The sequence below is a fragment of the Pristis pectinata genome, chromosome 9 (assembly GCF_009764475.1).
Source record: "Pristis pectinata isolate sPriPec2 chromosome 9, sPriPec2.1.pri, whole genome shotgun sequence".
Classification (NCBI taxonomy): Eukaryota; Metazoa; Chordata; class Chondrichthyes; order Rhinopristiformes; family Pristidae; genus Pristis; species Pristis pectinata.
The window spans coordinates 22,960,295-22,974,279 of NC_067413.1; the positions used below are offsets into that span (position 1 = coordinate 22,960,295).

At 43.7% G+C, this 13,985-nt stretch overlaps 1 protein-coding gene across 2 annotated transcripts in view; it reads left to right on the forward strand.

The window, feature by feature from the left end:
• The first annotated feature begins 12,428 nt into the window (after nucleotides 1-12,428).
• Nucleotides 12,429-13,985, forward strand: part of LOC127574093 (protein NDRG1-like) — a 60,961-nt gene continuing 59,404 nt past the window's right edge. For both annotated transcript variants that reach the window (XM_052022761.1, XM_052022762.1), the window contains exon 1: nucleotides 12,429-12,580. The gene's annotated coding sequence lies outside the window, so the exon portion shown is untranslated. The remainder of the gene's footprint in view (nucleotides 12,581-13,985) is intronic.

Here is a 13,985-nt window from a genome sequence, read left to right on the forward strand (position 1 = left end):
TCACAGAGAACAAGGTTGGCTGGAAAAATGGGAGAAGTTTCCTCCTCTTCTTTGAATAGTCCTATAGAAGTTGAGAAATTCATTCCCCATTGAAGGACTAAATGCACTATATGGTGTCAGTGCATAGTACACCACTTCTGATGTTAATTCTCTTGCTTTTAAGGGGCTCTTTTTAGCCAGGCTGATGTTTAGAGAACAACAGCATTGCATTTTCTGTGAAGAGAAGTTTGAACTCGTTACACCTCAGAGAACAAAGCAGTCTGTGCCAGAATGCAACAGGGCATGAACAACAATTGGGAACAGGCTAACAATTAGCAGGTAATGTTCACAGCACACAAGTGGAACAAAAGTTGTGCATTGCTTGATGAGCAATGTATTGCTCTGGTCCCCATATCTTTCCATATCTACAAGCCACCCGTCAGAAGTGTGACAGAATTTTCATCACTTAAGTACATTGTAACAATTCAGAGGCTTGACATCTTGCAATCCATTTAATTTGCAAATAAAAATTAAGTTGCTGGAAATAAGAACAAAGGATTTGACCATTAACATTAACTCTGTTTTTCTTTCTACAGATACTGTCTTGCCTGCTGAGAATTTCCAACATTTTCTATTTTTATTCAGATTTCCAGTATCTGCAGTTTTTCAGTTTTCATTTACCACTTAATTTGCACCTCATATACCACCCTGCACATTCCTCTTGCCATCATTCATGCAATATGGTTCCAAGAGTATACTCTCTACAAAATGTACAGGCTCAAAAAGAAACTCATGAAAAATATGAGCAGGAGTAGGCATACAGGGGCTTTATGGTCATCATTGTTTTTTTCAACAGCGCATACCAAACACAATACCTCTGTCATATAAGGCAAGGTTAGCAAGATCTTGGGAACTTCCCCACATTAAAATTCCCTCACATTACACACCATATAAACCTGAAATGCATTGCTGGGTACATGTACTGGAACTTCCTCTTTGGCCCCAAGGCAGAGAATTATACTGTACTATAAAGCCCTCAAATGAAACCCTGGAGAATGCACTTGATGCCTTACAAGCCGACAGCAACTTGTCTAGAAGAACAGATGACCATTAACCAGTTCTTTTCTCATAATCAAGAGGTGAGACTTGAAATCATCTATGCCTCAGTGGTTCTTATGTTGTCAGCAACCCAGCTTCAACTGCTCCTCTCTGGTATTGCATACCCAGTACTTACCACTCTCTGGGCAAAAGAAGTTCCCCTCAGATCCTCTCCAAATCTCTTTTCCTTTACTCTAGTTTTACCTGCCTCTGATATGGAGGAAGGTTTCCTTCAGTCTACCCTATCTATACCCCTCATAATTTTATATACTTCAATCATCCCCCCTCTTAACCTCTACCCCTCTGGAGAGAACAGACATAGTCTCTCCAGTCTCTGCTCAGAACTGAACTACTCCATCCCAGGCAACTTCCTGGTGAGTCCTCCTCTGCATCCTCTCCAGTGTTATCAAATTTTTCCAATAGCATAGTGACCAGAACTGCACGCAGTACTCCCGCTGATGTCTGACTAAGGTTTTATAAAATTGGAGCATAACTTTTCCACTTCTGTATTTAGTGCCTTGGACTAATGAAGGCCAGTATGCATATGCCTTCCTAACCACATTATCTATCTGTGGTTATCTACCTGTTACCATGTTATCTACCTGTGTGATCTACATAATTTTTTTAACACTTTCAAAAAACATGTTTTTTTCAGACCAGGAGTTCAGAAGTTTTCAATATCGGACAGCAAATTGTGCATGTTGCTGCTGCAAGTTATTGGGAGCCACAGCCAAATATCCATTTGGACAGACCAGCCCATCGTTAGTGTTGGATGAGCTGGAACCAATTGCCTGTCTGGCAGTAGAATAGAAATGTTCTTGTTCTTTCCCTCTCCCTCTCCCTCTCCCTCTCCCTCTTTCTTTCTCCCTCTCCCCCTCCATCTCCCCCTCCATCTCCCTCTCCCCCTCCCTCTCCCCCTCCCTCTCCCCCTCCCTCTCCCCCTCCCTCTCCCCCTCCCTCTCCCCCTCCCTCTCCCCCTCCCTCTCCCCCTCCCTCTTTCTTTCTCCCCTCTTTCTTTCTCCCCCCCTCTCTCTCCCCCCCTCTCTCTCCCCCCCTCTCTCTCCCCCCTCCCTCCCCCCCCCTCTCTCTCCCCCCCTCTCTCCCCCCCTCTCTCTCCCCCCCTCTCTCTCCCCCCCCTCTCTCTCCCCCCCTCTCTCTCCCCCCCCTCTCTCCCCCACTCTCTCTGCCCCTCTCTCCCCCCCCTCTCTCCCCCCCCTCTCTCCCCCCCTCTCTCCCCCCCCTCTCTCCCCCCCCCTCTCTCCCCCCTCTCTCTCTCCCCCCCTCCCTCCCCCCCTCTCTCTCCCCCCTCTCTCCCCCCCCTCTCTCCCCCCCCTCTCTCCCCCCCTCTCTCCCCCCCCCTCTCTCCCCCCCCTCTCTCTCCCCCCCCTCTCTCTCCCCCCCTCTCTCTCCCCCCCTCTCTCTCCCCCCCTCTCTCTCCCCCCCTCTCTCCCCCCACTCTCTCCCCCCCCCTCTCTCCCCCCCCCTCTCTCCCCCCCCCTCTCTCCCCCCCCTCTCTCCCCCCCCCCTCTCTCCCCCCCCTCTCTCCCCCCCCTCTCTCCCCCCCCTCTCTCCCCCCCCTCTCTCCCCCCCCCTCTCTCCCCCCCCTCTCTCCCCCCCCCTCTCTCCCCCCCCTCTCTCCCCCCCCTCTCTCCCCCCCCCTCTCTCCCCCCCCCTCTCGCCCCCCCCTCTCTCTCCCCCCCTCTCTCTCCCCCCCCTCTCTCTCCCCCCTCTCTCTCTCCCCCCCTCTCTCTCCCCCCGTCTCTCTCCCCCCCCTCTCTCTCCCCCCCCTCTCATCTCCCCCCCCTCTCTCTCCCCCCCCTCTCTCTCCCCCCCCTCTCTCTCCCCCCCTCTCTCTCCCCCCCCTCTCCCCCCCCCTCTCCCCCCCCTCTCTCCCCCCCCTCTCTCCCCCCCTCTCTCCCCCCCCCTCTCTCCCCCCTCTCTCTCCCCCCCCCTCGCTCCCCCCCCCTCTCTCCCCCCCCCTCTCTCCCCCCCTCTCTCCCCCCCCTCTCTCCCCCCCCTCTCTCTCCCCCCCCTCTCTCTCCCCCCCCTCTCTCTCCCCCCCCCTCTCTCCCCCCCCCTCTCTCCCCCACCCTCTCTCCCCCCCCTCTCTCTCCCCCCCTCTCTCTCCCCCCCCTCTCTCCCCCCCCTCTCTCTCCCCCCCCTCTCTCTCCCCCCCATCTCTCATCCCCCCCTCTCTCTCCCCCCCCTCTTCTCTCCCCCCCTCTCTCTCCCCCCCTCTCTCTCCCCCCACTCTCTCTCCCCCCCTCTCTCTCCCCCCCCTCTCTCTCCCCCCACTCTCTCTCCCCCCCCTCTCTCTCCCCCCCTCTCTCTCCCCCCCCTCTCTCTCTCTCCCCCCCCCCTCTCTCTCTCTCCCCCCCCTCTCTCTCTCTCCCCCCCCTCTCTCTCTCTCCCCCCCCTCTCTCTCTCTCCCCCCCACTCTCTCTACCCCTCTCTCACAACCCCCTCTCTCTCTCCCCCCCTCTCTTTCTCTCCCCCTGTCCCACCTTCCATTTCCCTCCCCTCACTGTTCTTTTGTTTAATAACACATTTTATTTGCTGGCTATTTTCCAGTATGTCAGAAGCTGATATTGATATATTACTTAAGTAGTCTTTAAATATTTGCACTTCATAAAGGGAACTTAAATAAAGTGATCTTTGCATCCTAAAGCCAGTTGGTGACACTTAATGACTAAAAATAACTTCTGCAAATCAATGAGATTCATAAGCAAATTTTGAATAAGGGACATGCTGTGGGTGGAAGCAAATAATTTACTTCCCTTTTTCAAGATTTTTTTTCAGTTCAGTGAATGAACATCTTCAGAGGAGGTGTTTTAATCTTGTGTTTTATTTTTAAGGAAAAGGACTTTTCTTATGTCTAAGGAAAAGTCCAGTAATTGGAGCAAAGTTCAAGTACAGATAGGATAAAACAAACTGTTCAGATAAATATCCTCCATAGCCTTGCCCTTCCTTGTCTCTAATCTCTCTAACACTCTTCCATGTTTGGCCTGTTGCATTTACCCAATTTTAATCACTCCACCATTGGTAGCCATGCTTTCTAATCCAAAGGCCTAAGCTTTGTAGTGCATCCCTAACAACTCAACCACTTCTCCTTTAAAACCCTCCTTGAAAGGTACTTCCTTGACCATGGCTTTACTTCACTATTCTGTTATCTTTTCTTCTTTGTATCCATGGTGATTTTGTTTGATAATGTTCCCATGATGAGCCTTGTGTCACTTTATTATGTTAAAAATGGTATATAAATGTAACTTTTATTTAAGCCATATTCCTTCTACTTCACCTATTTCTTATAGACTCTATTATTGCTTTAACCATACAGCACAAAACCATACAACCATACAGCACAAAACAGACCCTTCGGCCCACCATATTTATGGGTTTCTCAAATGCAGCAAGTCAATGATCACATATGCTGTTGTGCACTATTGCCTTTTCCTCACTGTCCTAAATTAGTTTTGTTCATAAACTTATTGCATTCAAATTCCTGCTAAAAATATAACCATAGCTTTTCCATATCAAACCTTAGTAATCTTCTCCAGTCCTCTTTTTCTGCCCAGTACATGTTCCACTTATGACAGCATTCTATATATTTTACACTCTTCACCTCACCACCATATTTTTCTGTGCCTAGGCTTGCCAATTAAAAATCTTTGCAAAAGTCATCTTTTCAGCTAAATTTTCATCCATTCTTTCTAATTTTCTGCCTGTGTCAATTATCCTTATCTTGATTTTTCAAGTGGCTTATAACTTTTATGTTAAAAAAACATATAAAAATAAGCCATTTGCTCCTAACTTTCATCTGAACGGTGCAACAAACTCCAAGACCTTTGATAATTCGATCGCTAGAAGATGGAAGAAAGAAGGCCAAGGATAACTTTCTAACCACAATCATCTCCCTTAAATGAAAGGCTTCAACAATGTAGCTGAAATCAATCATCAAAGTCAAATATATATCTTTGTCCACCCTTGCATATGGATTTTCTTTGCTTGAACCCACTCAAATTTCAAGTGATGACTTTACTTGTGACTTTTGAATACCAACATGAGGTATCCACCACTCCTCTTCCTGGCCTATATGATATCTGCTGATTTCCAACTCCCCCAACCCCCCCCCCCCCCCCCAGCACATCCTCTTCCCCCCCCACGACCTCCCCCCTCCACACACACACACACACACACACACACACACACACACACCACACACACACACACACACACACACACACACACACACAAAACACACCTTTTGCTGTTTCTGTCAACGTTTAGGCAGTTTTACAAGTGCAACTTTTTGGTGAGGCAGCTGATTTTGCTGCCAATCCATCTTTTCTGCTCTAGAATTTGGTGGGTGTTCTCCACAAGGACAGCAATATTCCACTCCTGAACTTTGGTTTATTGTAGCTTTTATACATATAATTTGCAAAATTACAATTGACAAACAATTAAGTATTTCTTGTGCCATTGCTCATTTTAGAGAATTTTGATGGATTTGAAAAGAAAAAAAAAATTTCTAATTCATTTTCAGCATCTGGGAAGTGTTGCCTTAAGAAAATGGTGGACAGACACGATCTTGAACCATTGCATTCGTTATGTCGAAAGCAGTTCTGTCTGACAGGGATATGCATGATTTAGACTCTGATGAATACTAGCTTATGGTATACTATATTTCCAAATCAGGAAGGTGGATGACTTGGAGAGGAGCCAGCATGTGGTGATGTTTCTGTATGGCTGTTTCTTTTCCTTCTTGGTGGCAGAGTTGCAGGTTTGGGAAGTGCTTTCCAGAGTAGCCTCGGTGAGCAACAGCTGTAGATCTTGTGGATGATACACCCTGTAGCCACTGTATGCCAGTGGTGCTGGCAATGAATGTTTAGGGTGGTACCTCAGGAGCTGCAATGAAGTAAAAAGGCGTTAAGCAGAGAAGTAAAATTCAAGAGAGCTTTTCAAAGGGAAGCGCATAAATATTTGAAAAATAAAAACACAAGGCGAGAGAAAAGACCATGGGAATTGGATTAAATGGATAGCTCCGTAAGTGAGCTTCAGATGGCTCAGACAGTTTCCTTGTGTGCTATAAGATTCAATCATTTGTCACATTTTATGTAAAAACCTGTTACCATCAGTAAATTTGTAGAATTATAAGTGGTATTGTGTCCAAATGCTACGTCGCAGAAAACTAGCATTAGATACCACTTTTGTAAGTGTTTCCTTCAAAATTACGCAATTATAGCAAGTTCTAACCAGTTGGATGTATCAGTAAGCTTCCTATAACAGACTGGAATAGCTGACTGTGTTTGAACATGCCATCCTACAAAAAATAGTTTAAGATTTTCTCGCAGTGTGAACCAAAGGAAGAACATGGAATATATGCAGGCCACATCGTTTCCTTGTCCAACAGATTGCTGAAACAGATATTCTATTTCTAAATTCCAGCACAGCAAGATATTACTGGATGGTGGTGGAAAAAAATTCAATTATGTTATTGTATGTTTATTCCTATCAATGTATGGGAAGACCCGCGCCATGAATGCTCAAAGTGGAGAAGGAGTGTTCAAGGATGTCATTCAGAATCTCAAGTTCATCCATTGGAATAAACCAGAAGTCTGGCATATGGCAGAAGGAATACACCACCTTTCTAACCGCAACCTCCTCACTTACATTACACCAAATATACCGCCTGCCAGCCTGTGGTATTGACTGTGGAACCCACATCAGCTCATCTGAGGCTCATAAGTCATCTGAGAATCCACTGAATTGGAGTGGGAATAAGTCATCCCTTGATCCTGAGGGGACTGCTTAAGATGACTAGAGTATGATGGTCAATGTTCTTTTTGAAATGTATTAATAACCTGAATCGATATGGGCTATAATTTCAAAGGTTGCATCACCGCCTGGTATGGAGGCTCCAATGTGCAGGATCAGACTGCAGAGGGTTGTAGACACAGCCAGCTCCATCATGGGCACAATCCTCCCCACCATCGAGGCCAGCTTCAAGACGCAGTGTCTCAAGAAGGTGACATCCATCATTAAGGACCTCATCATCCGGGACATGCCCTCTTCTCATTACTACCATCAGGGAGGAGGTACAGTAGCCTGAAGACCCATGCTCATGCTTCAGGAACAACTTCTTCCCTCTGCCATCAGATTTCTGAACAGTCCATGAACCCATGAATTCTATCTTGGTTATTCCTCTTTCGCGCTATTTGTTCATTTATTTTTGGTAACTTATAGTAATTTTTATGTCTTGCACTGTATTGTTGCTTCTGGTAAGTAGTGAGGGAGAATCCTACTAGACTCAGGAGCTATCTGAAATTGGCAAACGGGATGGTAAATTAAGGTTAATCCTGAGATGTAAAAAATAATGCATTTTGGATGTTAATAAGGCCTTTATAAATCACTTGTTAGCTTGCAGATAGAATATGGTTGTCCAATTCTGTGCACTACACCTTGAGAAAGATGTCACGGTCTTGGAGAGAGCACAGGGGGAAATTTGCCATAATGGTGCCAGAAGTGACAGATTTCAGTTATGTGGAGAGACAGAGAAAGTTGTAATTGTTGTCCTTTGTGCAAAGGAAAGTGAAAAGTGGATTTACGTAGGTCACTTTTGTGGATATCAGCCTTTATTTAAAATTCACATATTTTTACTAAAAAAACTCTCAGTAGAGTAAGATTTCAAGTTCAATTTCACTGAAAAAGAAAGGTTTTTAGGACCATTTTAAAGAACTAAAATTCTTGTGAAACTCTAGAAGGATATTCACATCACTTACAGTACGTCAGCTGTAAGTGGTTTTGGTGATGCAATGACAGTTCTTATATTTTCTTATGACATGAAAGAAGGCCATTTGATCCACTGAGTCTATGCTGGCTCTCAGAACCTTCCTAGCCTTCTCATTCTCCCACTTGTTTCCTGAAACCTATTCTTTTGTTCATGTGCCAATCAATATTCCCTGATTCTCCTGTCTCTCATCTATAATAGGGGTAATTTACAATTGCCAATTAACCTACCATCTTGCTTGCCTTTGTAATGAGGGTTGGTTGGGGGGGTTACTGGGGGACTTGAACATCCGGGGGAAAACCCAAGCAATCACTGGAAGAACTCCACACATCAAGCAACTAAAGCAACACACAAAATGCTGGAGGAACTCAGCGGGTCAGGTAGCATCTATGGAGGGAAATGGACAATTAATGTTTCAGGTCAAGACCCTTCTTCAGTACCTGAACTTGAGGACAGTCCTGAAGAAGTGACTCAACTGAAATGTCAACCGTTCATTTCCCTCCATAGATGCTGCCTGACCCGTTGAGTTCCTCCAGCATTTTGTGAGTTGCTCCAGATTTCCAGCATCTTGCGTCTCCATCAAGCAACTAAAGTCAGGTTCAGATCTAGGTCACTGGGGGCTGTGTGGCAGCAGCACTAACTGTTGCACCACCATATTGCCTTTCATCATCATCACAGGCAAGTAATAAATGTTACTAAGGTTTTTTTCCATACAAAAGGGAATAAATCTGTTTCTTGGCTGGATGCAATATTGTAGCTTATATGTCTCATGCTCTGCTATTGAAATTTATTTCCGGAGTTCTGAACAGAGTACAATGTCCACTTGCTATACAACATGTTTTGGCTCATGGAACCAAGAACAAATTTCTACGCTCCTTTAAAGAAAAGACATGTTTAAATGTTCAATTTACTATACCTTCACTCCTCATATGGCACATATAAATTGAATCATTGAATAATAAAGCACATTATTCATTAATTTACCAAAGCAATCACCAGCCAGTTGGAACAGATTGAACAGGTTGTATTAAATTGATTTCTGTTCCCTTGAGAACAAAAATATGAGGAAGATCTAACTGTGGTGTTTAAAACGATAAAAGGATTTGATAGACTAGATGAGGAGAAACAATTTTCTCTGGTGAGTAAATCCTCGACAAGCTTGAAAACAGAACCAACCATTCAGGGGCGAAAAGGAACCACATTCTCACATAACTGTTGGTGAAAGTTTAAGAAAGATTTCATTCTAGAAAATAATTATAGTGGGCATTTACGCAGGAGGGATTCTCTGAGCCAAGGGGAGGTAAAGTCTTATGGTTGCCAAGTTACCTATCATTATTGTAAAACAGGAGTGTGCATGAGCATTCAGAGGTATGGATTGGAACGAATTACTCAGATTGAGCAACTGTGTGTTTGACAAGGTAACAGCATTAAGTAAGGAAGAGATATGGGAAGCACTCATTCCATCAGAGAATCCTGCAATGCTATTGTGAACGCTTGCGCAAATGATTCACTTAGCAGTTTCTTTGGGATTGGGTACTTTCATCCAGAAGTAAAAATGATAAATTATTGTGATCTGATGAGGGAATGTGGAAAAACAATTCAGGCAGACAAGTTCACAAAAAGGGAGCATAAAAAATACCAAATTGAATGAAGAATTTATTTACAGAATGGAGTGAATGCAGCATTAAATTGTATCAAGAATATGGAGTGATTGATTCTTTAAAGGGAGGGGAACTTGATGCATATATTATGGAAAAATAAATAATATAAAACAGATAGGAAGAAGAAAATTAGAGTGAAAACATGCAGTGTAATACCAGTATAATCCAACTGGGCGCACAGTCTATTTGTTTCTTCATTATAGTTTCTTTGTAAAGTCGTTTTAAAATGGTGTACACTATTTTTAAAATTCTGATAGGGAGTTGGATAGACACAACCCGTGCCACACAACCACACATATCCCAAACCAGGGAGTTCTGGTTTAGACACGGTAGTGATACTTAGATAAATAACCCCACTTTTGCGAGTATCTGCTTCTAATTGTATGGTAAATGTTTTATTGTATGCAAGATATACATACGTGAGAATTCACAAACATCCTGGGTTTTAGTTATCTATTCCAAATTGCATCATCCCGACTACGTGAGGGAATTGCAGTGTGTGTGTGTGCACATAGTCATGTGCCTGCTGTAATCTGAGAAAATAATTTACTTTAGGCGCGGCAACAAAATTTAATTTGTATTTTGCCTCCTGACAGCCTTAATTGCCCTAGTACGTGCATGTGCTCAACAGCACATACGCCATTGCAACTAGTTCGAGATTTTAAAAATAATTTACAAGTACAACTTCCGTACAGTGATTTTACGGATTCTTTAATGCATTTTTCAAAACGTTCGTGTTGTAAATAAATTATCTTTGTTTATAAAATAAAAGCTATAAAATTAAAACGTTTTTCTTTTCTAATGAAAAACACGTGTCTGCTAGATGAAAAAAAAGTGGGCAGGGCTGTAACTGAAAGCTTTATAAAACCTCCCACATCCGCTCATAACCAAAACAGTAACAAACAGAGAACAAAATATCGAGAACATTGAAGGAGATAGGTTTAAAAAACAAACGGGCTGCGTTTGCTAGCAGACTCTGCTTAAGTGCAGATCTTTCTTAATTCGAGGTAAGTTTGCAACAACTTTATTTTGACAACTCTTGTTTCTTGCAGCGTGCCAATTTTGATTTGTTTTGGGTACATTACTTTCAACTGACGATGGCAAAAGCGGCGATATTCTTCTCAAGCCATTAGTATTTATCTAGAGGAAAGTAAATTCTTCCGAGTACGGTAATCGTGATATAAGTGTTCTCGTTTTTTTAAGGGGAGGGTCAGCAACGTAATATTTAGGAAACGAAAATGAGATTTGGGGGTGGAGCGAAATAACTTATTTGTGTTTCTTGCGGTTGTCACATGAAGGCTTCGTCAACCACTTTAAACCCTTTTCCAGCCTCGTTATCTTCTCGCCGTGTTAATTGATAAAACTATAAATGTGTTATGTAAATATCTGGCGATATTTCAGCTCCTCCCTCGTTTTTTTTATACATTGCAAAAATCCCCCCCAACTTCTGGTATTTGAACCACCCACGCCCCTCAGGAGCACATTACACGAAGTGGATGTGTAAATACAGGATTATTTGAGCCCTGAAATGTGAAGTAGACCTCCACACTTGTTGCTTCAGCAGTGTGTCCTCCCGAAAAGGGTGACACTCATGTATGAGGGGTGATTTCCTAGTCATCGTTTAAAAACAAAGTAAACCTGATAATATTCTGAGGACACGTTATAAATGTCACACGTGCCGATTAACGGCTTGTGCCCCGACGTTGATTCCAGACGTAATTTATATGTCGTGGTTTATATGTTGTGCTGTATTTTTAATGTGTACGTGGCTAGTTGGAGAAGAAAGAGATTAATTGGTAACCAGATGGGAAAAGTAGATGGCTGCGATTAGATTGCGTGGTGCTTCGTTTTAAAGTTTGGACAGACTTCTGGGCCGCTGGGGCTTCAACTATTAGAAGTTTTTTAAGGTGTTTTAAAACTCCTCCCCAATGATTGTTTGAATTGCAGTTCCCATCACCACCATACGCAGCAAAAGACCGGATTGACTTTTTTTTTGGTGTAATTGGCGCTGTTGGTTGCAAGGCCATTTTATTTTGTTATAATGATAGCATTCATATCACAATAAAGCTGAAAGGAGGCGTCTTTTCTGGTGAATTTTAAATAGCAGGGAATTTTAGTGAGTGAGTGGTGGCTCCTTTCTATCCAGAGATCTTTGTAAGATGCCTGATGGTTGTTTCGCGAACCAACCAGCTGTTTTTTATGTCTTGCATGGAGAGGATGCTGACCGTACTCTTCTTCTTCAACTGGACAATCCCTTTCTCTTCTCCCAACCAGATCTGTTCAGTAAATGAAAATTTAAAAAATCTGCAGTCGCTGCAAACCTGACTGACAGTTGTATAAAACGGTCAGCCTACGACAATAAAATAGTTTCTTCCGCCTGCCTTTTCAAATGTTTTGTTCTTTTTTAGGGGAAAGGAGGAAATGAGAACATGTTTTACTAGCATTTACTGACTGATGGAGACCCATGCTCTGCAGATCCTGTTGCCTCGACCTTTTCATTCCCCACACCAATCTGTTGTGTGTGTGGACCGCAGTTTTAACTGGACAGTCCGTTGAACTCTTGTCACTAAACCTAACGTTGGCAAATTGCTCTCTCCCGCTCGGATGGAAGGCCGGGGAGTTTTACAAAACAGTAGTGCTGGGTGCAACTGAGTTTATGATTAAAAGGCATCTCTTGAAGCTTTAGAGTCAGAGGTGGTATTTTGAACGAGTAATTCAGGGTGTGCATGAATCTGATTTTTGTGTTGCTGAAATGAAACGTCACTCAAATCCCAGTCACCAATCCGCTTCGCCCAGGTCCCGCCTCCAACCGTTTTCGGCCGTTGTTGATTGTCCGGGCGCGCGCAACAAACTTGTCAGTTAAGTGTTAGCCCCGCCCACTGCAACGTGCCCAAGTGTCCGATTGGTTATTGCAGGAGGACGGGCGACAAAAGGTCGTCAGTGCGCTTGCCTACTCTGTCCAGGTGGCAGTGCCTTGCAAGCAACCGACTTACCTGAGTCAAACTGAACGGGCAGCAGCGGGGCACGTTGTGTGGCAAGTGTGCGAATCGGGGAGGTAATTCTTAACTATTTGTCGCACTTAATCATCAACTATTTCTGATTTTAAAGTATAATAGCTTGAATGAGGCTTGCATTTATAGGCAAGTTAACCAAAAGCGTTTAAAAGTTTTAACATTAACAATTACGACATGAAAAATCTCTTCTCGGTGATAATAACCCGCAGAATCGTAGTGTATAGTACGGAAGGAGGCTGTTCGGGGATTGAGTCTGCGTTGACTCCATGCAGGATCGTTTTCCAGAATTTTTTTTTGTTTCGCGTACTAAACAGTTTCCCTTTTGAATCTCGCATTTAAATCGGTCTCCAATAACCCTCACCTCCTCCTGCAGTGCATCCCCGATCTGAACCACTTGCTGGATTTTTATATAATTTTATATGGATTTTTATTTATGGTCCTTTTGGTTCCAATTGTTCTCACTGTTCTCTATTTCTTCACTCTTCTGCCAGTGAGAACATTTTCTCTCTATCTGCAAATTTAGACAGGTCCCAGAGATTTAACTGCCTTTGTATTTTAAGATGTTCAGTACCACCACTGCTGAAATGTGGACTATCCCCAAAGCATCCCCATCAATTATCTCAGGTTCTGAAGTCTTCAGGTCTTTCTCCATGGTAAAAACAGGAGAAATAGTCATTGAGGACCTCGCCCATCTCATGCGGTTCCACACACAGATATCCACTTTGGTCTTTGAGAGGCCCTATTCTCTCCCTTGTTACTCTTTTTCCTTGATATACTTAAAATCTCATTGGATTCTCCTTAATCTTTTCTGCCAAAGTTATCTCATGGCCCTTTTTCGGCCTTCTGATTCTCTTAAGTATACTCCTGCATCCCACATACTCCAGGGATTTACTTCATCCCAGCTGCCTGTACCTGGCCCATGCCTCCTTTTTCTCCTGACCAACACCTCAATATTCCTTGTCATTCCAGGGTTTCCTACTCCTACCAGCCTTGCTCTTCACTCTTAACAGGAACATACAGATATTGAGTTCTTGTTATTCTCACTTTTAAAAGAATTGGTTCTATACCTAACATTTTCACTTTCCCTGACTCTTTTCTCAACCTACCATGACACATTCAGGATTTATTCATGTACACCCCAGATTTCTATTCATTTAACCCTTTTGGAATTATGCCCTCTAGTTTGTGTTCCTGCTGAACTGAGTTTGTTGCCAAGTCTTTGATGTACCACCATCTTGTCCATGCTCTGTTGCACATGAGTATACTTCTGCATTCCACCTGAAGCTGGAGTATGCCACTTATGGGCAATGCATGTCTAACAGAGAGCAGCTAATTAGAATTCCTAACGTGCATTAACTATATTGCTCTCATCAACCTTTGTGGGAAATCAATTTGGTTAAATTACTTTAGCCTTCAGTCTGTGGTGGCTTTTGATTATTGCTTATT